Source organism: Moschus berezovskii, chromosome 21, assembly GCF_049115385.1.
Source record: "Moschus berezovskii isolate FMDL1 chromosome 21, NW_MosBer_1.0, whole genome shotgun sequence".
Taxonomy (NCBI): domain Eukaryota; kingdom Metazoa; phylum Chordata; class Mammalia; order Artiodactyla; family Moschidae; genus Moschus; species Moschus berezovskii.
Window position 1 is genome coordinate 51,450,656 of NC_142480.1, and position 23,697 is coordinate 51,474,352.

The following is a 23,697-nucleotide window of genomic DNA, read 5'->3' on the forward strand; positions in this document are numbered from 1 at the left end:
AGAGTGCCAGAGTCAGAAAATTTGAGTTACAGGAAAACAGCTAAAGTTTATTGAGCATATACTATATATGGCAGGCATAGCTGTAAGTGCTTCTCATTGTATTTTTTATCTGAACTCCACAGCAACTTAAGGAAAAATGATTATTCAGTTGAAGAACTAGAAGACTAGATGGGGCTATGTAGTGTTCCCCGTGTTGCACAGCTAATGTGCACTAAAGCTAAGATTCAGATCTCCGTGGCTTTAACCGCTGCTCTGTGCTACTTCCCAGCTCAGTCATTCCTAGCCTGAGTCCTGTGAGGTCACTGAACTGCCTTGGTAAATTTATGTATGGAGATAACAACGATTGCCTTACCAGCAGGGGACCCAAAGACTTTGATCACATTGAAAAATGTTTATAAGAATAATGGATTATCATTGTATGAAATCAGCAGTGTCAATAATAATATTAGTGTATTTTTGAGATACTATATGGACCACCATCTTCCTTAGCATTAAGAGGGGAAGAAGTGAAGCAGTGAAGGATTTTATTTTCTTGGGCTTCAAAATCACTGTGGGTGGTGACTGCAGCCATGAAATTAAAAACAAACAAACAAACAAAACACTTGCCCTTTTGAAGAAAAGGAATGACAAACCTAGACAACATATTAAAAAGCAGAGACATCACACTGCCAGCAAAGGTCTATACAGTCAAAGCTGTGGTTTTCCCAGGAGTCATGTACAGATGTAAGAGTTGTACCGTGAAGAAGGATGAGCGCTGAAGAGTTGACTCTTTTAAACTGTGGTGCTGGACTCTTGAATGTCCTTTGGACAGTGAGGAGATCAAATCAGTCAATCCTGAAGGAAATCAGCCCTGAATATTCATTAGAAGGACTGATGCTGAAGCTGGAACTCCAATATTTTGGCCACCTGATGCAAAAAGCCCACTGACTGGAAAAGACCCTGATGCTGGGAAAGGCTGAAGGCAAAAGGAGAAGAGGGTGGCAGAGGATGAGATGGTTAGATAGCATCGCCGACTCAAAGGACATGAATCTGAGCAAACTCTGGGAGACAGTGGAGGACAGGGGAGCCTGGTGTGCTGCGGTCCATGGGGCTGTAAAGTGTCGGACATGACTCAGTGACTGAGCAATGACAGGAGTTGTATGGAGAGACAGCAAGATCGTTCTTATAATTCTGGAGGCAAGAAGAAACAGGTGAAAAGATATAAAATAATATGATTAATATAGTATATAAAACTATGTATAAAAATACATGTGCTTTCTTAATGCTGTATTTCTGACCATAAAACTTTAGAGACTCCCCAGTGGAGGCACCGAGTGTTGGCTCTTCCTTTGTGCTTGGATAATGCTGTAATCTCATCATTTCTTTTTTTTTCCAAGAGGGTCAGAGCAGCAGGTGAGAGAGCTCAAGACAGGTGTCTCTTCCTCTGCCCGCCTGCCAATCCACAAAGCTCTATATGACCACATACAATTGTTTCTTAAAGAATCAGACACAGGCACTGTCATCTCTCCAGGAAGTTTCTCAGCCATTGTCAGAATTCATTTTTGATGACAAGACATAATGGACTTGGGGTTTCATTAACCGACAGAGCACTCTGAGAAATCCTTTGTTTGAGCAGGAGAGAACTCAGACAGAAGGTAGGATTTACTTGGTCAACAGAACATTATAGAGGACTTCCAGAATCGAAGCTTTATATTTAGCTTTCTTCCCCCTTTGGGTCCTGAAGACATGCCCTCAAGGCCTCAGTGTTAAAGAGTCTTGGGGAAACAAGCAGGAAGGGATAGACTGGGGACCCATGCCAGCTCATGCAAGCAGGGGTTTAGACTTCAGTGGAAGGCTCTCCAGTCTCCCTGAGAAAGGGGTCAGCTTAGGGTCAGTAGCTAAGCATGATTAAGAGTAGGGCACCTTCTGTCTAACCTCTGAAAGTACGTCTGGCCAAGAAAGGCTAAGACCTTGTAGCACCTTATCACATCCTCTCGAAAGAGGGGGCAGGTGACAAGGTAGGGAAAGTGGGATGCTTTTGACATGTTTTTAGTGGAAGTCATGAACAGAGGGACAGCACGGTGAGAAGGTGACACACGTGTACTTAGAAAAAAGTGTACTTTTTTTCATAAACAGTACCTCTTGCTCAGAGTCTGGTACTGTTCTTTTGACTTCAGTTTTTTGTTTTTCCACCTGATGGCTCATCCTCTTTCATTGAAGGCGTTCATTCAATGCGCTTTGCCATGAATCCTTCTCTGAGTTTCTCCCCCAGGTTATGGGTTCTTCTTCCATGTTTGCTCTACTTTGTATGAATCTTGTTTGTAGGAATCTTCACCTGATGAAGAATAGCAGATTCTTTGACTGATGAAGAATGGCAAAACCACCATTCCATTGACGGTTTACCTGCTTATCTACCCTTTAGGACAGTGAAGCCATGAATACCACAGAAGACATCTTTTACTGTATATTTCAAGGACCAAGCTTTGCCCAGCACCCAGTGGGTATGCTGATCAATGGGGATGAATGAATATTCCATCTGAAAGCCCTTTAGGCGCTGGCAGCTTGGGAATCTTGGATAAGACTGTTTTCATATATCAATGATGCTCTCTCGATTCCTCCCACTATGAGGTGGGGTGGGAGGGAGACACAAGAGGGAGATTATATATATATAATATATAGTTATGGCTGATATGCATTATTGCATGGCAGAAACCAACATAACATTGTAAAACAATTATCCTCCAATAATTTTTTTTTTCATAGCTTCTTCCTAAATTCCTAAATGGAGAAGGAAATGGCAACCCACTCCAGTACTCTTGCCTGGAAAATCCCATGGATGGAGGAGCCTGGTAGGCTACAGTCCATGGGATCGCAAAGAGTTGGACATGACTGAGCGACTTCACTTTCTTTCTTTCCTAAATTCAGTGGCTATATCAGCACCCATCTCCAAGAGGCGGCTCCCAGGATTCAGTTCCTTGAAGTTATAACTCATGAGGCTGTGTGCCCGGGGTCCCCCTTGCACACCGCCTCTATGTTTTTTCTAGGAAGCTTTCCCAGCATCAGGGTCTTTTCCAATGCTTTCTTGCTGCCAGGTGGGGGTGGAAGCTTAGGTTTCCACCTGGCCCTGATGACGTCAGGAGAGCGGAGGGGGAAGCAGAGTGCCTGTCAACCAGCCCTGCTTGTTCTTTTCACTGTTCCATCATCTTGTTCCCTTTCATTGATGCTGGTGGGATGTGGGCTCAGGTCTTCACGGGGTCCTGCTAATACTAGGAAGGGGGAAAGCTAATGAGGCTGCCTGGCACCACCTTGTTCTGTTTCCTTGATGCCAGGTGAGAGCAGAGGGTGAGCTCCACACTGGGCTCCACGGATGCCCTGCGTGGGTTGGGGGATGTGGAGCCCTTCCTTGGACCACCATGTTTGATCTCTATGTTGAGGGGCGGGAATAGGAGGCCAAAATTTTGGCTAGTCTCTGCTGGTTCCCTGGCAGAGGGATTGGGGTACTTCCTGGGGGTGGGGTGCTAGCTCAGTTCCCCTTGGTTCTGTTTTGGCACTTTGGTTTTTCTTTTGGAGTTTGATAAGAGTAGAGAAGTTACTACCAAAGCAGCATTTTTTGTTGTTAAATGATCCATTTTCTAGAGGAAGTGGGTTTTTCCTGGACTGTTTTGCTGTTGACTGCTGCGTGTGGTTCCAGGGGGAGGCTTCTGCAGTTCTCTGTCTGGGATTCGTTGCCCAGTTGCTCAGGTGCTTAGTCATGTCTGACTGTTTGCCAGCCCATAGACTGCAGCCCACCAGTTCCCTCTGTCCATGGGATTTTTCAGGCAAGAATACTGGATTGGGTAGCCATTTCCTACTCCAGCGGATCTTCCTGACCCAGGAATTAAACCTGTGTCTCTTGTGTCTCCTGCACTGGCATGCAGATCCCTTACCACTGTGCCACCTGGGAAGCCCCGATATTGCGCGTGATTATAGCTGAAAGGTGGAGCAGGGATACGGGTAAGGCCCAGCAAAGCGACCCAGGAGTGTGCCCCCACGTTGTTCCTGGAGTCCTGGGGCCCCTAGGAAGTTTGCCTGCTTTTGTGCCATCTTCCTATTCTTGTTTGTTGTTTATGGTTTCCTGGTTATAAGGTGAGAAACTGGGAGAATGAAACTCCTGCATATTGGCCAGAGTTAGTACCCATTTATGGCTCAAACACAGATACAATGACTTAAAATTGTGGCTCAGCCTTTCAAACTACCGCAGGCAGTGTGAGCAAAGACCCCTCAACCCATTTTGCCTCTGGTTCCAGTCCTGTTAGGTGCGTGGTCCTAACAGCCTATCAGAGGGGCCTCTTTGAGGATAGGCGGTGTGTCTCACTCACCTCTGCATTCTCTGTGCCTAGCCCTTGCTTAGAAGATGCACGGTAATTGTTTTGAGTGAATAAAAGCAAAGGCTCCTTTAGCAGAACTGGAGAATCCTTTCTCTATGACACGGAAAATGCTGATGGTTTTTTTCAGTCTAGAATCTAGATCGCCTCTGACCTTGTTTTGCTCTTCAGCGGATGTGTGATGTGGAGGCAGGCCGGGTCTGCAGCCTCCTGCAGGCGACCGAGGACTCTCAAGGCGACAGGCTCCCCAGGAGGTGCCAGGCTATAGCATCACTTCCTTCCTGGCCTCCTGGTGTCCCAGGTGTGTAGTTAACTCAGCAAGGTGACCTGCCTCAGCATGACCGGTCATTATCCACGTGAGGACTGTGTGTGTGTGTGCGTGCGCGCGCGCGTGCACACGCATGCTCAGTCAGACGTGTCCAACTCTGCGATCCGTGGATTATGGCTCACCAGGCTCCTCTACCAACGGGATTTTCCAGGCAAGAATACTAGAGTGGGCTGCCATTTCCTCCTCCACCCAGCATCCCAGCTCTGTGCCCCTGGCCCCACCCCCACCTGGGCAGGCGAAGGGCTGAGGTCCGATGCCCAGGCTGGCAGGGGCCGGCAGAGAGGGTGGAGTATGGGTCAGCCACGTGTGCGGTGTGTCCCTGGGATGTTCTCTAACCTCTCTGAGCTCTGGAATTGTCCTCTGAGGAATGGGGCTGCAAATAGGAGGCCTTGCAGGGGGTGCCCGGTGCTTCTCCTGCACAGCTGGCCACGGGATCTTCCCAACCCAGGGTTCGAACCTGCATGTCCTGCATCTCTCGCATTGCAGGCGGATTCTTTCCCACTGTACCACCTGGGGGCTGCCTCTAATATCAGCGGCTGAGTTGGGCCCTGGGTGGTGACCTGCTGGCAGGATTGGGAGCTTCTGGTTGTGGTGTCCCAGTCGATAGTGGACTTCACTAGGAGCTGCCTGGTTAGGAGAGAGAAGGCAGGCAGGTGAGAACCTGAGAGAGAGAGAGACTGATGGAGAGAGCACGGCAGAAGGACCGAGAGACAGAGCTCAGAGGGGAGAGACTCTCCTCCTTCATTTTCACCAGTTTTGTGATTGGCTCTCTGGGCAGCTTTGAGCTACTTTCTTCCTTCTCAGCATGCAAAAATATTTGACTGCCCAGGAATAAAAGATCAAAACCTAAAATGTAATTAGATGTAGGAAATATTGATGCGGTGCCAGAAGCATTTGGGACGCTGGTGTGAGCGGAGAGGAGCTGTCTCTTTATGAGGAGGAGAAGATCAGAAGGTAGCAAAGCCCAGCTTCTTGCAGGTGGATCCCTCTGAGCTCCGAGTGACAATATTGACTCCATCACCATGTGTATCTGTAAAATGATTATTGATATCAACCAGGCAAGATTAGGGGGAGGGAGAGTGGAAACCAGAGGAGAGCTGATTTCAACCAGTAATGATCCCAGAGTCAGGTTTCATAAAAACGAAATAATTATTTTTGATTCTCTGATCCTTGGAACTCTTGGCGTTACTCGAAAATCTGGGTTCATCCGTCTCCAGGAGGCAAGCCCTGGCCCTCCCCCACCCCTCCTGCTGCTGTGTGTGCGCCGAGCCAGGCTCTGGACAGAGGCTCACAGTCCCTTCTGGAACCTTCTTCTCCTCTTTCCACTGCTCCCTGCAAACTCACATCTAGGCCACTACTTTTTACTATTCTTGGCACAACTCTCTGAACTCCAGGAAATAGCACATGACTCTACTGTTTGAGATGGTTTCCTAAATATTTTATGTACAATGAAAACCGTTCAAGGGTGGATGCCTGTTTGGAAGGTTTTTGCTTGCCCAGCAGTGCCGGTTTCAGAGCTGGGCACAGTGTGTGCCCAGGGAACAAGGGCCAAGGGGCTGACACCGCAGCTCAGAAAGGCCTGGCGTCTGCTCTGTCCCCATCCTCATGTCTCCATCTTTCACCCTGCAGTCACTCCATGTCATCCGCCTTTTACGGGGCTGGACCGGCTTTGCTTTTCCAGAAGGATGGCGGCAGGAAACGAAAGCCTGTCACCTGTCAGTGCCTTTTGTGGCGTGTCCTGGATAAACATGGTGCAGTGGCTCATGGTGTTACTAAGCAAGAGAGGAGGGTGGCCACCAAGCATCATAGAGGCTTTCTTATGGAAAGAAAATGCAGAGATCTCACAGCAAGATGGTCAAAGGCTAGTGATGCCAGGCCTTGAGATCTTCTCCCCAGAAGGTGCATCCTGGTTGACAAGCATGGCTCTTTCTGGTTACAACAGGTGTATTTCATTACTAAAACCAATAATACATAGAAGCACTATTGTTTATAGTTAGAATGGACACTTGTGTATGCATGCCTGCTCAGTTGTGTCTGACTCTTAGTGACCCCATGGTCTGTAGCCTGGCAAGCTTCTCTGTCCAGACTTGGGATTCTCCAGGCAAGGATACTGCAATGGGTTGCCATTTCCTCCTCCAGGCGATCTTCCTGACCCAGGGATTGAATCTGTATCTCCTGAATTACAGGTAGATTCTTTACCACTTGTGTCATTGGGGAAGCCCTATGGACACTTTTTATGGACTAACTATTTGTTCTCTACCTCCCAAATTCATATGTTGAAACCCTTGTTGTTGTTGTTTAGTTGCTAGTCACATCCTCTTTGCAATGCCATGGACTGTAGCCCGCCAGGCTCCTCTTTCCATGGGATTCTCCAGGCAAGAATATTGGAGTGGGTAGCCATTCCCTTCTCCAGGGGATCTTCCAGACCCAAGGACTGAACCCTTGTCTCCTGTATTGGCAGGCAGATTCTTTACCATCTGAGCCACCAGGGAAGCACCCCCCCCCACACACACACACAACCCCCACATTAAGTTTGGATGAGATCATGAGTCTGAAGCCCTCAGGAATGGTATTAGCACTCTTACAGAATCACAAGAGCATTTGCTTCCTCTCTCACTTCTCCTTGTGAGGATAAAGCGAGAAGTCCAGAGTCAGTGACCCAGACGAGGTCCTCACCAGACCCTGACCGTGCTGGCTTCCTGATTTCAGAGTGTCAGCTCCATAACCGTGAGAAATGAGTTCATATCACTTATAAGCCACTCAACCGGCGAGATTTGGTTAGAGCCACCTGAACTAAGACAGCAGCGCTTGCTAAGCACTTATTATTTTCAAGGCACTGGGTCCATCTCTTTGCATGCAGCATCTTGGTTTTTCCTCACCATAAATCTGTGAGTTATTATCCTCATGGTATGGAGGATAGAATAAAGCTCAGAAAACTTAAACAGTTTGCCCCAAATGACTCGGGAGTTAATGGTGTAGCCTTCAGCAAATCTGAAATTAAGCCACTTCCGATGCCCATAACCTTAGAAACCCTGGAGCCACTGGTGAAAATGGCAGAACTCAAGATATCTGAGTGTAGTGGAGGGGAACTTTCTCTGGGGAAGCTTAGTTAGAGGGCAGCAGCACCTTCGGGAGATTTGGGTCATGATAACACTCCAAGGAAATAGAATAAAAATAATAGTGACTCTACATGTACCATGTAGCTGTTTGTTAAATTAAACATATCAATACAGTACTAAGTCCCCCACATACGAATGAGTTTTATTCCAAAAGTACGTTCACAAGAGCAATTTGTTCATAAATCTAACAAACATAGCCTCAGTACCCAACTAACACAATTGGCTATATAGTACTATACTGTAATAGGTTTATAATATTTTTCACACAAATAATACAAACACAAAAAGTAAAGAACGCATTTTAATCTCACAGTTCAGGACCTTGAAAAGTACAAGAGTACAATACTACGCCTGGCATACAGGGGCACCTTCGCATCTTTGAAAGTTCACACCTTTGAAGGTTCATATGTAGGGGACTTACTGTATATTTTCCATGCAAACAGAATCTACAGGTTTGGGAAGTGGTGTTATAATTTTTCATCTCCCAGTCCGAGGAAACTAGATTTGGTGAAGTCATATGCTGCGTCCTGGGCCAGGCTGCTGGTGACAACAGAGTCGGACCTCAAGTCCACCCAGGCTCAGCCCTCACTATCCTGTTAAGCCAGCTTTAGAGATACTCAGGCTGATGCTCTTGCAATGCTCTATGTACCACACATGAGGACACAGAGCCTGTGTATCCTGTGTCCTAAGCGTCGTTGCCCTGGCTTTAACCCGGCCTCGTTGTGTCCTTGACTCTAGCCTAATTTCCCCCATTCTTCCTTTCATTTCCTGTAAAGGCAGAGCTGTCACAAGCAGCGTCTTGGTCCCTTTGCTCCTCCCTTATGAATTCTGCATCCTCACTGTCTCAGTTGCCACCAGGGCCTTCTTTTGGGGATATAGATCCTCCATGGAGAGTGAGAGCCAGTCTTATCAGAGCAGTGCCCCTGGGGCTCGTGGAGGGGTCAAAGAGAGTACGTTTTTATATTGGTCTTTTGAAATGTCTTGTTATTAAAAAAACAATTTTTTGAATCTAGGTTTAGATTTTTTAAATTATTTCGGATGCCCTGACTCTTCACCACAGTGTGTGGACTCTTTGCTTCGGCCTTCAGGACTCTTTGGTTCTGGTGCACAGGTTGGCATGTGGGATCTTAGTTCTTCGGCCAGGGATGGAGCCCATGTTCCCTGCATTGAAAGGTGGATTCTCAACCACTGGTACACCAGGGAAGTCCCAGGGGCTCCTCCAGAGGAGGACGTTCTCCTCCTTCTCCCCCTCTTCCTCCTCATTCTTTACAGAGAGATCTTTCTTACAGGAGTTGCTTCAACGAGTTTCATTTATACAACAAAGTGACAGGACAGGAAATGCTAGAGATATTGTCACATTAATATCTGGCATCTGGTACCCCTCTTACGACAATCTCCCTGGTGGCTCTGACAATAAAGAGTCTGTCTGCAATGCAGGAGATGTGGCTTCAACCCCTGGATTGGGAAGATCCCCTGGAGAAGGAAACGGCAACCTACTCCGGTATTCTCGCCTGGAGAATCCCATGGACACGGTAGCCTGGTGGGTTACAATGGGTTGCAGAGTCGGACACGACTGAGCAACTAACACACACCCTTACTATGTGCCCAGAACTTCATGCATCATCTCTAAGCTATACAACGATAGGTCTCATAGATATACGGAGATGAGGTCTTATCATCCACGTTTTGCAGGTGACAGAACTGTAGCCTGGCAGAGCTGAGTATACCTTACTGAAAGTCACAGAGCTGGAATGGGAAGGAGCTGGAAGGAAACCCCCAGAATGTCCAAATCTAAACACTGTCTACTACCCCCGGGAATGGTGTTACTCTGTAAACATCTCTTGCAGATGTTGAGCTTACAGCCCCCCTCCCTTCTTCTGTTTTTAAGTCATCGGTTCCATGGCTTAGTGATAGCTGGGGACAAGTGGCCATCCTGTTGTAAGCCTGTCTCAAAGGTCTGAGGAAACCTACAAGGCAAAGTCATCGGCCCTTCCCTTCCAGGAACGCACCAGTTCTCGATGAAGAAACAGATGGGGTGGGAGGTAGGTGAAAAGAGTTGATAGTTGACAGACAGATGCGCAAAGGTGAGAAGGACTAGCAAGTCATCCAAGTGGGAAGGGCACCAAGCGCCCTGGTGCTGAAATGCAAGAGTCGTGTGGAATTACAGCAACGTGATGGAGCTGGTGCAGGAGCATGGGAAGAACAGGGAGATAACAGATAAGGGGGACCCAGAGGGGACAGGAAGATGGGGACCACAGACTATAGCATCCTTGGATTCCAGGAGAAGCGGCCTGATTTCCTCCTGTAGGGGTGGAGGGTGCGGACTGAACATGGCTCTCTGCCCCTACACGCACCATCTCATGGATGCAAATTAATACTGCCAAATAGCCTTTCTTTGTAAAGCTTTCTCACTCTGGCCTTATCACTCAAAAAGGAGGCTCGTGGAAGGGAGGAGCAAATTGATGTGGAAGCCACGTGTCTGTCTGCCTGAGCCAGGAAAGCAGGCATCCTCCCCTCCCAACGATACACCTTTTCCAAGAGCTGACAGCCCTGACAGCCCCTCCGTCACCACAACAGCATTCTGGGTGTGAGAGCTGAGCAATGACAGGGACCGGCACCCCAGACAGAAACACAACACACACTCGGAGAAGGTAAATGATGGTACATACGGCATTTATCTCTGAGGTTGTTCCCCGAGCAAAACCAATTACTGGCCTTTTCCTTGCGAACGTGCAGTGAGTGTTAACTTACTGGAGGCTGGGGTGAAAAGACGCTCTGATGCATCTTTGTGATATTCATGAGTCTGCTGAGAGTTTCAAGGCAAAGGATTTAGAATTTCTGGGTTTCTGCAGGCGGGGAGGGTGTGCTGTACATCTAAGATGAGCTCTAAGGAGCAGGGTTTTGAAGTGGCACTTTGTATAACAGGTGCACTTAGGAATTGCAGGTGGAAGTTGGGATCAGCCTGGGAGAGGAGGAAGGACCGATCATGATCATGTCAATAAAAGACCTGCTACAGGGCAAATTCACTGCTCTTTCCAGAGAACGGCGGGAGGGCTTTTTGCTGAGCTACCTAGCAATCACCATGTTAAATTGGGAGGCAGGGCCAGACGTCCCCAAATGATACAGGACTCACCTCCCTCTCTGCCAGGACAAAGGCTACCCAAACGTGCATTCATGGCCTGTTAGAGCAGACTTTGCCTCACAAAGAATCATCTCTTAGCTGTGCTGCCCAGCGGGAGACTGGGGTGGTCATGAAAGGAGAGCTGATGCTGTGGCCTCATGTTGAAGTTTCCATCCCCAGACTTGGCCAGAGTTACAGGACTCTGGTATCAGCCACGGGGGGCCTGCCAGCCACCCGCCTCTGCCTTCTCTATCTTCCTTGGGTTTCTCTGTGCAGGCATCTCCTTCTTCCCCCCCTGGGGGCACTGTGATCGGTTTTATAGTTTTTGTGTTGTGTGAAGGTATCAACCAAAAGGGACCAGGAGACTCTCAAAATACAGAAGAACACCATTGCAAAGACATGTGCTTGGGGTGGTATGTTTGCATGAGAGGCTGTTTTTTTCTGAAGTGCTCAGAGAAGAGCTATCGGCAGGTGATGGCCTTGCTTCTCCCCTCACTTCTCGTTTACTCACAGGGGTGAGCAGGACTGAGCAGGAGCCCCGGAGACCAGGGCTGAGCTGCGAGCAGATGCAGTGGGCAGAGGAGCCTGCTAGGCAGGAGATGCAAGACACTAATGGAGGGCAGTTAGCCCTGAGACACACTCAGAACCCTGTGCTGCCTTCCCAAAGGACTCAGCTACAACTCTTGCGGAGGAAAATCAAGGCTCCTCGCTTATACAGACAGCCAGCTGTCTCTTCTATTATCCCTTTGACTCAAATGGATTCATTCTCTCCTGGAATTAAGAGGGTGCCCCAAACTCACATTTTAGAAGCATATTTATTTTAGGAGCACATTTATTTTAGAAGCAAATAAAATGAACAGAGCCACAGAACTGTGTTGGAGCTGACTAGGGTCTTAGAGACCCTCTGTCTTAGGAGTTGCAAAACACTAGCTGGTGAACACACTTATTTGACATGTAGAGTTTTATTTATCATTCATTCGTCATTCATTCATTCAAAAGGAGAAGAGGCGGCAGAGAATGAGATGGTTGGATGGCATCACCAACTCAATGGACATGAGTTTGAGCAAACTCCGAGAGACGGTGAAGGACAGGGAGGCCTGTTGTGCTGCAGTCCATGGAGTCACAGAGTCGGACATAACTTAGTGACTGAACAACAGCAACAACGTTCATTCATTCATTTGCCTGTTTCATTTGTTTTCAAAAGTGCTCCTAAACGCTGTGTGGGCTTTCCCAGGGCCCCATCATCCCCACCTCCTGCTGGGTTCATTTGCTGTGACTTTTTGCGTAATAAGCCTGGTTCTTAGAAGCCTTTGAACTCCTCTTGCTCTTTCCTCATTTTACAGATGGAGAAGCTGAAGTTCCAAAAGAGTAGGTGGTATGCCAAGTACACGCCACCAGTCATTGGAAAGGGTTCAACTTAGAGCTGGTCTCCTCTTTCCCTCGTCTGCTGCCATTCCCTTCATGTTGAGATGCTTCCCAAGTCTAGAAATGACCTCACTGTATTTAGCTCAATTTTAGCTTCACCTTAACCACCTTTGTGGTCTTACTGGAGCCTACCAGACTGCATGTTTTATTTTTTTTTCCCTTACAAAGGGGAATTGGAAGAGGGTAGACACCTTCAGCCTCTTCTTTATTGTTTCTTGAAGGTCTGAGATGATGTACAGTTGCAGTGAGTTGTGAGCAGTATCAAGGCTGCCTCCTTCAATTTGAATGCATCTTATCCTTGTCTATGGCCATATCACCCCAAACACACCTGATCTTGCCTGAACACATGTCCTCCTGACCTCAGCCAAATTCTTCCCTGCTCTGTCTCTACCTCCCCTGGTGCTCTGTCCATTCCGGCTCAGCTTCTTCTCTTCCAGAGGATCTTTATTCCCTCCCAGCCTTGCTCAGCCGTAATCTGTCGAGCAGATTATGTGTCTCCCTGGATGATCCAGTCACCAAGAGTGGGGTTCTTGGGACTCACACACTGTCCCCAGCTTCTTAGCCACCTTGTTTCCTGTTATTGACCTGCTTCCTTTTTCCCATGACTGTCTAGCTCTATTTTGCTTTTTGGTCCAGAACTCTCTGGATTATACATTTTTAAGAGCAAAAAGATGCTTCAAATCCTGCCCTCCATAACCTTCCTCTTATGAGAATTTTGACCTCTGTGTTCAGAATGGCCTGGGTAAAGGAGACAGAAAGAGGCTAGTCTTCCAGGTTTGATAGCTCTCCCATGGTTCGGGCTTGTGCTCTGCTTTACAAAATGATCTCTAACGGGTTCATAGTGCTGCCTCCTCCTGGAGGAACTCCCTAACAAATGACCATTCATCCATCCATCCAACAAACTATATACTACCAAAAAAGTGACCAAGTCCCCCGGTGTCTGCTCACATAGATATTACCTCTTGGTGGAGGAAGATAGATAATTTAGAACAGTAAATGAACAAGATGATTTCTAAGAGTGATGCATGATATGCAGAACATATAGCCAGATGATGTAAGAGAAAGTGATGGGTTTGGAGGGACTTCTTTAGACTACGTGGCAGACAAAGGCCTCACTAGAGAGGTGATATTTAGCCTGAAAGATACAAAGAAATCAACCAGGTGAACCTCTAAGGAAGAGTGTTTCAGACAGTGGAGACTGACAGGTGTAAGAGTCGCAGGACTGAAAAAAGCTTGATATGTTAGGGAAAAGGAAGGCAGGCTAATATGGTGAACCATAATTATAGAGTTGGACAATGAGAGGAGTTGGGATTAGAATCTGGTAAAGAATTTGGAACTTTTCTGTAAATCTAATGGGCAGTTATTAGAGGGTTTTAAGTATTAATAAGAAAGTGACATATTATGATGCATTTTTAAACATCTTATAATACCAAGACTGCAAGATGGAAAATGGGATATTTGCATTCTTTCCCTTGCTGGCTTTGATAAAACAAGTTGCCATGTCGAGGAGGGTTATACAGAAGGAACAGATGAGGACCTCTATCCAACAACCAAATAGAAAGTGATTCCCTCAATCCAATGGCCCAGAACAAATTGAGTCTTGCTAACAAACATGAAAGGAAGGTTGGAAGCCAGTCTTTCCTAGTCAAGTCTTCAGATGAGATGCCACCCAGGCAAAAAACTGGATTGCAATATTATGAATGACCCGGAAGCAGAAGACCCAACTAAACTGTGCTCAAACTCCTAACCCGTAAAATCTATGAGATAATAAATGCTATTATGTTCAATTTTTATGGCGAAATTTGTTGCATCTTTTAATGCACCCATAAAGTGTTTGAGTGACCAGTTAACTGAATGTCAACAGTCATAGAGAGATAAATATTATATATTAACAAATATATGTGGAATCTAGAAAAATGGTACAGATGAACCTATTTTTAAAGCAGAAATAGAGATATAGATGTAGAAAACAAACATATGGAAACCAAGAGGGAAGGGGCCATGGGATAAACTGGGAGATTGGGATTAATGTATATACACACTCAGTTCAGTTCAGTTCAGTCACTCAGTCGTGTCCAACTCTTTGCGAACCCATGACTCGCAGCACACCAGCCCTCCTGTCCATCACCAACTCCTGGAGTTCACTCAAATTCATGTCCCTCAAGTCGGTGATGCCATCCAGCCATCTCATCCTCTATTGTCCCCTTCTCCTCCTGCCCCCAGTCCCTCCCAGCATCAGGGTCTTTTCCAATGAGTCAATTCTTCGCATGAGGCGGCCAAAGTATTGGAGTTTCAGCTTTATCATCAGTCCTTCCAATGGACACCCAGGACTGATCTCCTTTAGGATGGACTGGCTGGATCTCCTTGCAGTCCAAGGGACTCTCAAGAGTCTTCTCCAACACCACAGTTCAAAATCATCAATTCTTCAGCTATACACATATACACACTACTATGTGTAAAATAGATAACTAATGAGAATCTACTGTATAGCACGGGGAACTCAGTGATCTGTGGTGACAAAGTGAATACAGATGATTCACTTTACTATACAGCAAAAACTAACACAACATTGTAAAACAACTAAGCTCCAAAAAAAAAAAAACCAAAAAAGCCAATCATCTTGTTAAAAGCAAATTTAGGGTCTAAAGTATTGAGGAGGTCCCATTCTTAGGAAGCATACCAAGAGATTCTAAGATTTAATGATCATGTTGGCATAATTAGCATATGTGGGGACAATCCATAGTCAGAATTTACAGTAGTACAAAAGAAGATTAAATAATGGCTCAGGTTTATTTAAGGTCAGTTCAGTTCAGTTCAGTTCAGTGGCTCAGTTGTGTCCGACTCTCCGCGACCCCATGAATCACAGCACGCCAGGCCTCCCTGTCCATCACCAACTCCCGGAGTACACTCAAACTCATGTCCACAGAGTCGGTGATGCCATCCAGCCATCTCATTCTCCGTCGTCCCCTTCTCCTCCAGCCCCCAACCTTTCCCAGCATCAGAGTCTTTTCCAATGAGTCAACTCGTCGCATGAGGTGGCCAAAGTATTGCAGTTTCAGCTTTAGCATCAGTCCCTCCAATGAACATCCAGGATTGATCTCCTTTAGAATGGACTGGTTGGATCTCCTTGCAGTATAAGGGACTCCCAAGAGTCTTCTCCAACACCACAGTTCAAAAGCATCGATTCTTCGGCGATCAGCCTTCTTCACAGTCCAACTCTCACAACCATACATGACCACGGGAAAAACCATTGCCTTGACTAGACGGACCTTGGTTGGCAAAGTAATGTCTCTGCTTTTTAATATACTATCAAGGTTGGTCATAACTTTCCTTCCAAGGAGCAAGCGTCTTTTAATTTCATGGCTGCAATCAGCATCTGCAGTGATTTTGGAGCCCAAAAAAACAAAGTCTGACACTGTTTCCACTGTTTTTCCATCTATTTCCCATGAAGTAATGGGACCAGAGGCCATGATCTTTGTTTTCTGAATGTTGAGCTTCAAGCCAACCTTTTCACTCTCCGCTTTCACTTTCATCAAGAGGCTTTTGAGTTCCTCTTCACTTTCTGCCATAAGGGTAGTGTCATCTGCATATCTGAGGTTATTGATATTTCTCCCAGCAATCTTGATTCCAGCTTGTGCTTCTTCCAGCCCAGCGTTCCTCATGATGTACTCTGCATATAAGTTAAATAAGCAAGGTGACAATATACAACCTTGACGTACACCTTTTCCTATTTGGAACAGGTCCGTTGTTCCATGTTAAGTTCTAACTGTTGCTTCCTGACCTGCATACAGGTTTCTCAAGAGGCAGGTCAGGTGGTCTGGGATTCCCATCTCTTTCAGAATGTTCCACAGTTTATTGTGATCCACACAGTCAAAGGCTTTGGCATAGTCAATGAAGCAGAAATAGATGTTTTTCTGAAACTCTCTTGCTTTCTCCATGATCCAGCGGATGTTGGCAATTTGATCTCTGGTGCCTCTGCCTTTTCTAAAACCTGCTTGAACATCTGGGAGTTCACGGTTTACATATTGCTGAAGCCTGGCTTGGAGAATTTTGAGCATGACTTTACTAGCATGTGAGATGAGGACAATTGTCCGGTAGTTTGAGCATTCTTTGGCATTGCCTTTCTTTGGGATTGGAATGAAGACTGACCTCTTCCAGTCCTGTGGCCACTGCTGAGTTTTCCAAATCTGCTGGCATATTGAGTGCAGCACTTTCACAGCATCATCTTTCAAGACTTGAAATAGCTCAACTGGAATTCCATCACTTCCACTAGCTTTGTTAGTAGTGATGCTTTCTAAGGCCCACCTGACTTCACATTCCAAGATGTCTGGCTCTAGGTCAGTGATCACGTTATCATGACTATCTTGGTCATGAAGATCTTTTTTGTACAGTTCTTCTGTGTATTCTTGCCACCTCTTCTTAATATCTTCTGCTTCTGTTAGGTCCATACCATTTCTGTCCTTTATCGAGCCCATCTTTGCATGAAATGTTCCCTTGGAATCTCTAATTTTCTTGAAGAAGTCTCTTGTTTTTCCTATTCTGTTGTTTTCCTCTATTTCTTTGCATTGATCACTGAGGAAGTCTTTCTTATCTCTCCTTGCTATTCTTTGGAACTCTGCATTCAGATGCTTATATCTTTCCTTTTCTCCTTTGCTTTTCGCCTCTCTTCTTTTCACAGCTATTTGTAAGGCCTCCTCAGACAGCCATTTCGCTCTTTTGCATTTCTTTTCCATGGGGATGGTCTTGGTCCCTGTCTCCTGTACAATGTCACGAACCTCCGTCCAGAGTTCATCAGGCACTCTATCAATCAGATCTAGTCCCTTAAATCTATTTCTCACTTCCACTGTATAATCATAAGGGATTTGATTGAGGTCATATCTGAATGGTCTAGTGGTTTTCCCTACTTTCTTCAATTTAAGTCTGAACTTCGCAATAAGGAGTTCATGATCTGAGCCACAGTCAGCTCCTGGTCTTGTTTTCGCTAACTGTATACAGCTTCTCCATCTTTGGTTGCAAAGAATATAATCAATCTGATTTCGGTGTTGACCATCTGGTGATGTCCATGTGTAGAGTCTTCTCTTGTGTTGTTGGAAGAGGGTGTTTGCTATGACCAGTGCATTCTCTTGACAAAACTCTATTAGCCTTTGCCCTGCTTCATTCCGTGCTCCAAGGCCAAATTTGCCAGTTACTCCAGGTGTTGCTTGACTTCCTACTTTTGCATTCCAGTCCCCTAGAATGAAAAGGACATCTTTTTTGGGTGTTAGTTCTAAAAGGTCTTGTAGGTCTTCATAGAACCGATTAACTTCAGCTTCTTCAGCATTACTGGTTGGGGCATAGGCCTGGATTACTGTAATATTGAATGGTTTGCCTTGGAAACGAACACGCCGGCCCTGGCGGCGCAGACGCGACGCGAGAGACGCCGGCCCCGGCGCAACGAACCACGCAAAGAGGCGCGGCCCTGAGGAGCTACCCCACGCCTGAGGCCAGGGCCGGCAGCCGAAAGGAGCTACCCAACGTCAAACAGGCGGTGGCTGCGCGGGCGCAGGAGGGCCGAGAGGAGCTACTCCACGTTCAAGGTCAGGAGGGGTGGCCTTGAGGAGATAACCCTCGTCCAAGGTAAGGTACAGCGGCTGCACTTTGCTGGAGCAGCTGTGAAGAGATTTTCCACGACCAAGGTAAGAGAAACCCAAATAAGACGGTCGGTATTGCTAGGGGGCATCAGAGGGCAGACAAACTGAAATCATAATCACAGGAAAATAGTCGATCTGATCACATGGACCACAGCCGAATGTGGTCCACTGGAGAAGGGAATGGCAAACCACTTCAGTATGCTTGCCTTGAGAACCCCATGAACAGTAACAAAGGGCAAAATGATAGGATACTGAATGACGAATTCCCCAGGTCGGTAGGTGCCCAGTATGCTACTGGAGCTCAGTGGAGAAATAACTATAGAAGGAATAAAGGGATGGAGCAAAAGCAAAACCAATACCCAGTTGTGGATGTGACCAGTGATAGAAGCAAGGTCCGGTGCTGTAAAGAGCAATATTGCATAGGAACCTGGAATGTTAGGTCCATGAATCAAGGCAAATTGGAAGTGGTCAAACAGGAGATGGCAAGAGTGAACGTCGACATTCTAGGAATCAGTGAATTAAAATGGACTGGAATGGGTGAATTTAACTCGGATGACCATTATATCTACTACTGTGGGCAGGAATCCCTTAGAAGAAATGGAGTAGCCATCATGGTCAACAAAAGAGTCCGAAATGCAGTACTTGGATATTTAAGGTCAGTTCCCATGAATTCTTGTTACTGCAGCCCATTATGTCAGTTACTCTTGTGGAGTTCTCACTTCCAAGGATATGTTGTTTTTGTTTTTTTAGTTGCTAAGTCATGTCGGATTCTCTTGAGACCCCATGGACTCCAGCGCACAAGACTTCTGTCCATGGGATATCCAGGCAAGAATACTGGAGTGGTTTGCCATTTCCTTCTCCAGGGGATCTTCCTGTCCCAGGGATTTAACTCACATCTCCTACACTGGTAGAAAGATTCTTTACCACTGAGCCACCAGGGAAGTCCAACATCCAAGGATAAATCACTGATAATATTAAAAGTATGAACTGTTGAAACCACAATTGCTATTAAAAGAATCTCAAACCTCAGAAGCCCAAATAACTATTCTAATGATGAACATTCAAGTTACAGCATGGAGTGGGGGAGACCTTGGAAGACAGAGCAGGTATTATCCTCATTCATAAGATCCTAGCCACAAGGCATGCCAAAGCCTTTTTGGAATACATTTATGGAGACAATGAGGGAGTTAACTTCAGGTTTCTGGGAGCAGACTCAGTGATAGCAATGGGCCCTGTAGACATAGGCAACTGCCTGATGCTCAGCATCTTTAGGGTCATGCTCATCTTTGGCTTGATTGAGACTCTGCTAGTGTTTAAGGTGCTGGGGAATAGGTCCGTTCAGGAAACAAGAATCCTAAGTCATAGTGGACATCTGTTCATGGACGAAGAGATTGACGGCAGTGTAGGTCAGCAGCCAGAGCTTAAAGTTTGGTGACAGGATCCAGTCTTTTAGATTATGAGCAGAAATCATATGTCGGCTTTAAGCGGTAGTTTATATCACTGCCCTTGAAGGGAAATATTGGGATATGCCTTCCTGCTAAGGTAAAGTCTATCTCTTGAGGCAGCGTAATATAATAGCCACAGATCCACATACAGGCATTAATATATGATATCTGTTTTTCTCTTTCTGATTTACTTCACTCTTATGGCAGACTCTAGGTCCATCCCGTTCTCTGCAAATGACTGATGTTCATCCTTTTTTATGGCTGACTAATATTCCATTGTGGATATATACCATATATTCTTTATCCATTCATCGGTCTATGGACATCTAGGTCACTTCCATGTCCTGGTTGTTGTAAATAGTTCTGCAATGAATATTCGGGTGCAAGTATCTTTTTGAATTATAGTTTTCTCAGGGTATATGCCTACGAGTAGGATTACTGAGTCATATAGTAGTTCTCTTTTTAGTTTTTTCAGGAACATCCATGCTCTTCTCCACGGTGGCTGTAGAAAATGGTAGAGATGAACCTATTTGCAGGGCAGGAGTAGAGATCCAGATGTAGGGATCTGATATGTGGACACAGAGGGGAGTGGTGGTGGAGGGGCTGAAATGAATTGGGAAATTAGAATTGACGTATGTGCACTGCCATGTGCAAAACAGGAAACTTTGGTCCCGTTCCATTAGCTGGGACCAGTCATGTGACATTACCTCGATGCAAGGCAGGCTGGGAAATGTAGTCTCTGGCTTGACAGTCACTTCTCAACAACAATTCCACACCTGGAAGAGGACATAGTCTTTCAGGGTCCACTAATTATCTCTGCCTCAGGTTTCCAATGAGACTACTGGGGCTCAGAGCAGATGCTCAAAAATTTGCACAGACCTTAGAAGTGACAAAGTCGGCACTGGCAAAGTGGAGAGAAAACTGTCAAATAGATGGATCTGATGTGACAGCTCCCCCAGGGCTTTTGGATCTCATGGTCTCACAATTCCCAAGCAGATCTGATTAAGGGTCAAGGCTCTCAAGTCAGGTTGTCTTGGTTTTCAGCTTAGTGCAAGCACTTATTAACTGCATGATTGTGGGCAAATGACTTCTCTCTTACATTTGGTTTTTGCATTTATAACATGGACCTAATAATGGTATCTCCATCAAATGTTTGTTTTTTGTGTGAGAATTAAGTGAATTGTAAGCAAAGAGTTTAGATTGGTGCTTGGGAAACAGTTCTAAGTGTTACCCGTGACTTTTGCTGTTGTGATCTCTTGGTTCATTTGAGTCCAATGTTGGTTCCATTTTGGGTTCATCTGCATCAGTATCGGGGCCCTTCATTCAGCAACCTCATACTCACTCTTGTCATACTTTTGTGTCCACCCCCCAGCCCCATCACAATTTCCTCTTTTCTCCCTTGAGGCTACTAGAATAAGTTTCCTTCTCCCTAAGAACATTTGTAATATTTAGCAAAATGACCAACTGCATTCTTCCTTCTGAAAGAGAGTGGTATCTTGAGCCATAATTATCTCATCATCTTAGCCATCTCCCTCTGACTTCAGCACAACAAAGATTTCCTCACTATATCTGCTCCGAGATAATTATCCAGGGTGGTTGCATGATCCACATATATTTTGCTCTTCAAATGACTGAGGTTTAAGAGTAGTAAAACCGATCACACTGATTATTAAAACTGTAAAATACATTGCAATTCAGGCATACCTGAGACTAGATGGAATAAGCAAATTCAGTTTGTACCAATGAACTCAGGTTTATACTAAGAAAAGACTCTCTCCTTTTGACCTCCAATCTAGTGGATGTTTGGGCAGATAGTGTTCAACAGATGGGAGATACTGTTGCTCCCGTCACCTTGCCTGGCTAGAAAGGGCCTAATGTTGAACTTCTGAATGTTAAAGAGGTCATTCATAATGAACTTGCATGCTAGGAATTCTTCCAAGTAAATGTCACATGCTCCTGTGTCACTGACCTACTCCCCCTAGGTCTACATACCCCAAGGAATACAATGGCCCAGCCACAAAGTGGGCACTGCGGCACCATGCAATAACCTTTCCTTTACACGATGGTCTCCCTTGACATGGGGGGCATTGCGTGTTAGCCATTGTGAGCTCACAACACTGGGCCATTGTGGGCTATGCCCAGGGCACACTGCTTGGACTCAGAGGTCATTCCTGAATGAGAAATTCAAGGACTCACACACACCCTGTGTCACTAGCATGTCTAGTAATGAACTGAAACCCATGGTTTGGGCTCTTGTTCCAGTGTGAATTTCTCTTACTTTAAATTTCTTCCTTCCTATGTAGTTATTCCTGTATAGTTTCTTCTTCCTACATATACCATTACTTGGGGAAAATCCCTTAAAGTGAGGAGCTACAAGTGGCTTTGGTAACCACCTAGGCCAAATTCCCCATCCTGTGAAAGTAGAGGCTTTATGTATTTTCTTATTATTATTATCATTAATTGAATGGAAGAATGAAGCATTCTCTCACGTCATTGTGATGTAAGAGGTGCCTTAAAGCAAATCACAAGTACTATTTGACAGTTGTGTTTTATGGGACCTGTTTAGCAGTATTTATCAAAATGAAAAAAAAAATAAAGGTACATGTAGGTCGACTCAGTAAATAAACTTCTGCAGATTTCTCTACATCCTACATCATCTTTCATAATAATGAAGAAAAAAAAAAACCTGAGAGCAACACTAGTGTCCGTCATCATGATGGTGGTTACATAAGCTACGGTACATCCTTGCAATGGAAGAAGCTACCCAGGAAGAATACACAGGAAAGAAGAAAATCTGGAGTAGGAGAAATTCACGCTGGAATGAGAAACCAGACCATGGACCCAGGCAATTGACAACATAAAATAGATCTGGAGTAAAAACCTATGCAAAAAAAAAATGTTAGCAGTGATTATGGTAGGAACAGAGAATGAAGGCAGAAGGGCATATAAAAAAGCTTTCACTTTTCTTTTTGTACTCTTTTAACATTCTATATTTGTTTTACTTTTCTTACATTGTGAAAATTTTTCATTAAAAAATCAGCAAGGATTATCTAGTGGATATATGTGTTTTTTAATTTTATACCTTTATATATAATATTTATCTATAAACATATATGTATTGCTTTTTATTCCTTTATGTATATATTTATATATAAAGATATAAAATAAAAATCAGTACATAGGTCCACTAGATAATCCTTGCTGATTTTTTAATGAAAAATTTTCACAACATAAGAAAAGTTTTATATATATATATGAAAACTACCAGTCCATTCTGAAGGAGATCAATCCTGGGTATTCATTGGAAGGACTGATGCTAAAGCTGAAACTCCAATACTTTGGCCACCTCATGCAACGAGTTGACTCACTGGAAAAGACTCTGATGCTGGGAGAGGTTGGGGGCGGGAGGAGAAGGGGACGACAGAGAATGAGATGGCTGGATGGCATCACCGACTCAATGGACATGAGTTTAAGTGAACTCCGGGAGTTGGTGATGGACAGGGAGGCCTGGTGTGCTGTGATTCTTGTGATCGCAAAGAGTCTGACATGACTGAGAGACTGAACTGAACTGAACTGAACTGATGAAAACTAACACATTGTTATTTTTATAAATCGAAACATATAATTCATTGTAGAAGCTTTTCAAAATACAGATATTCACTCATAATTCTAATACCCACTGCTTATATGATATCATATGCTTGTTCAACCTTTTCATTATGCATAATTTCATATATTCAAATACCATGGAGTTTTTTTTCAATAAAAATATGATCAAATTGTAAATACTTTTATACAACTTAAAAGATTAAGTATCTATTTCATGAAATAATTTTTTACAACATAATTTAGTGATTGCAAAGTATTCAACTTTCAAGATAATACATTATTCCAGATCTCTAGTTGTTGATTCTTCTGTTTATTTTGTTTTGTTTCTGTTTTGCTGTGATAAATACATAGTCACATTTATGTCCCTCAGGCTAACATCTCAGAAGTGACGGCACGTTATTTAAGCTTTTGACAAATATTGCCAACTAATTCCAAAGAATTCCAAATTCTATGGAGTTGCACACTGGGAGTAGATGAACATTTTCACTCACCCTCATAGTATAATAGATGCTTATAACAATCAAGGAAATCCTGAAAAGTTCAGTTATATTTGCAGAGCTATGTATCATAAAATATGAAAATTGTCTCCTTTCTACCATAAAAAAATGCAAGAAATGCTTGAAAAGACGAGGATGCATAGCTAGATAAGACCCTGTTCTTACCATTCATTGAGACTG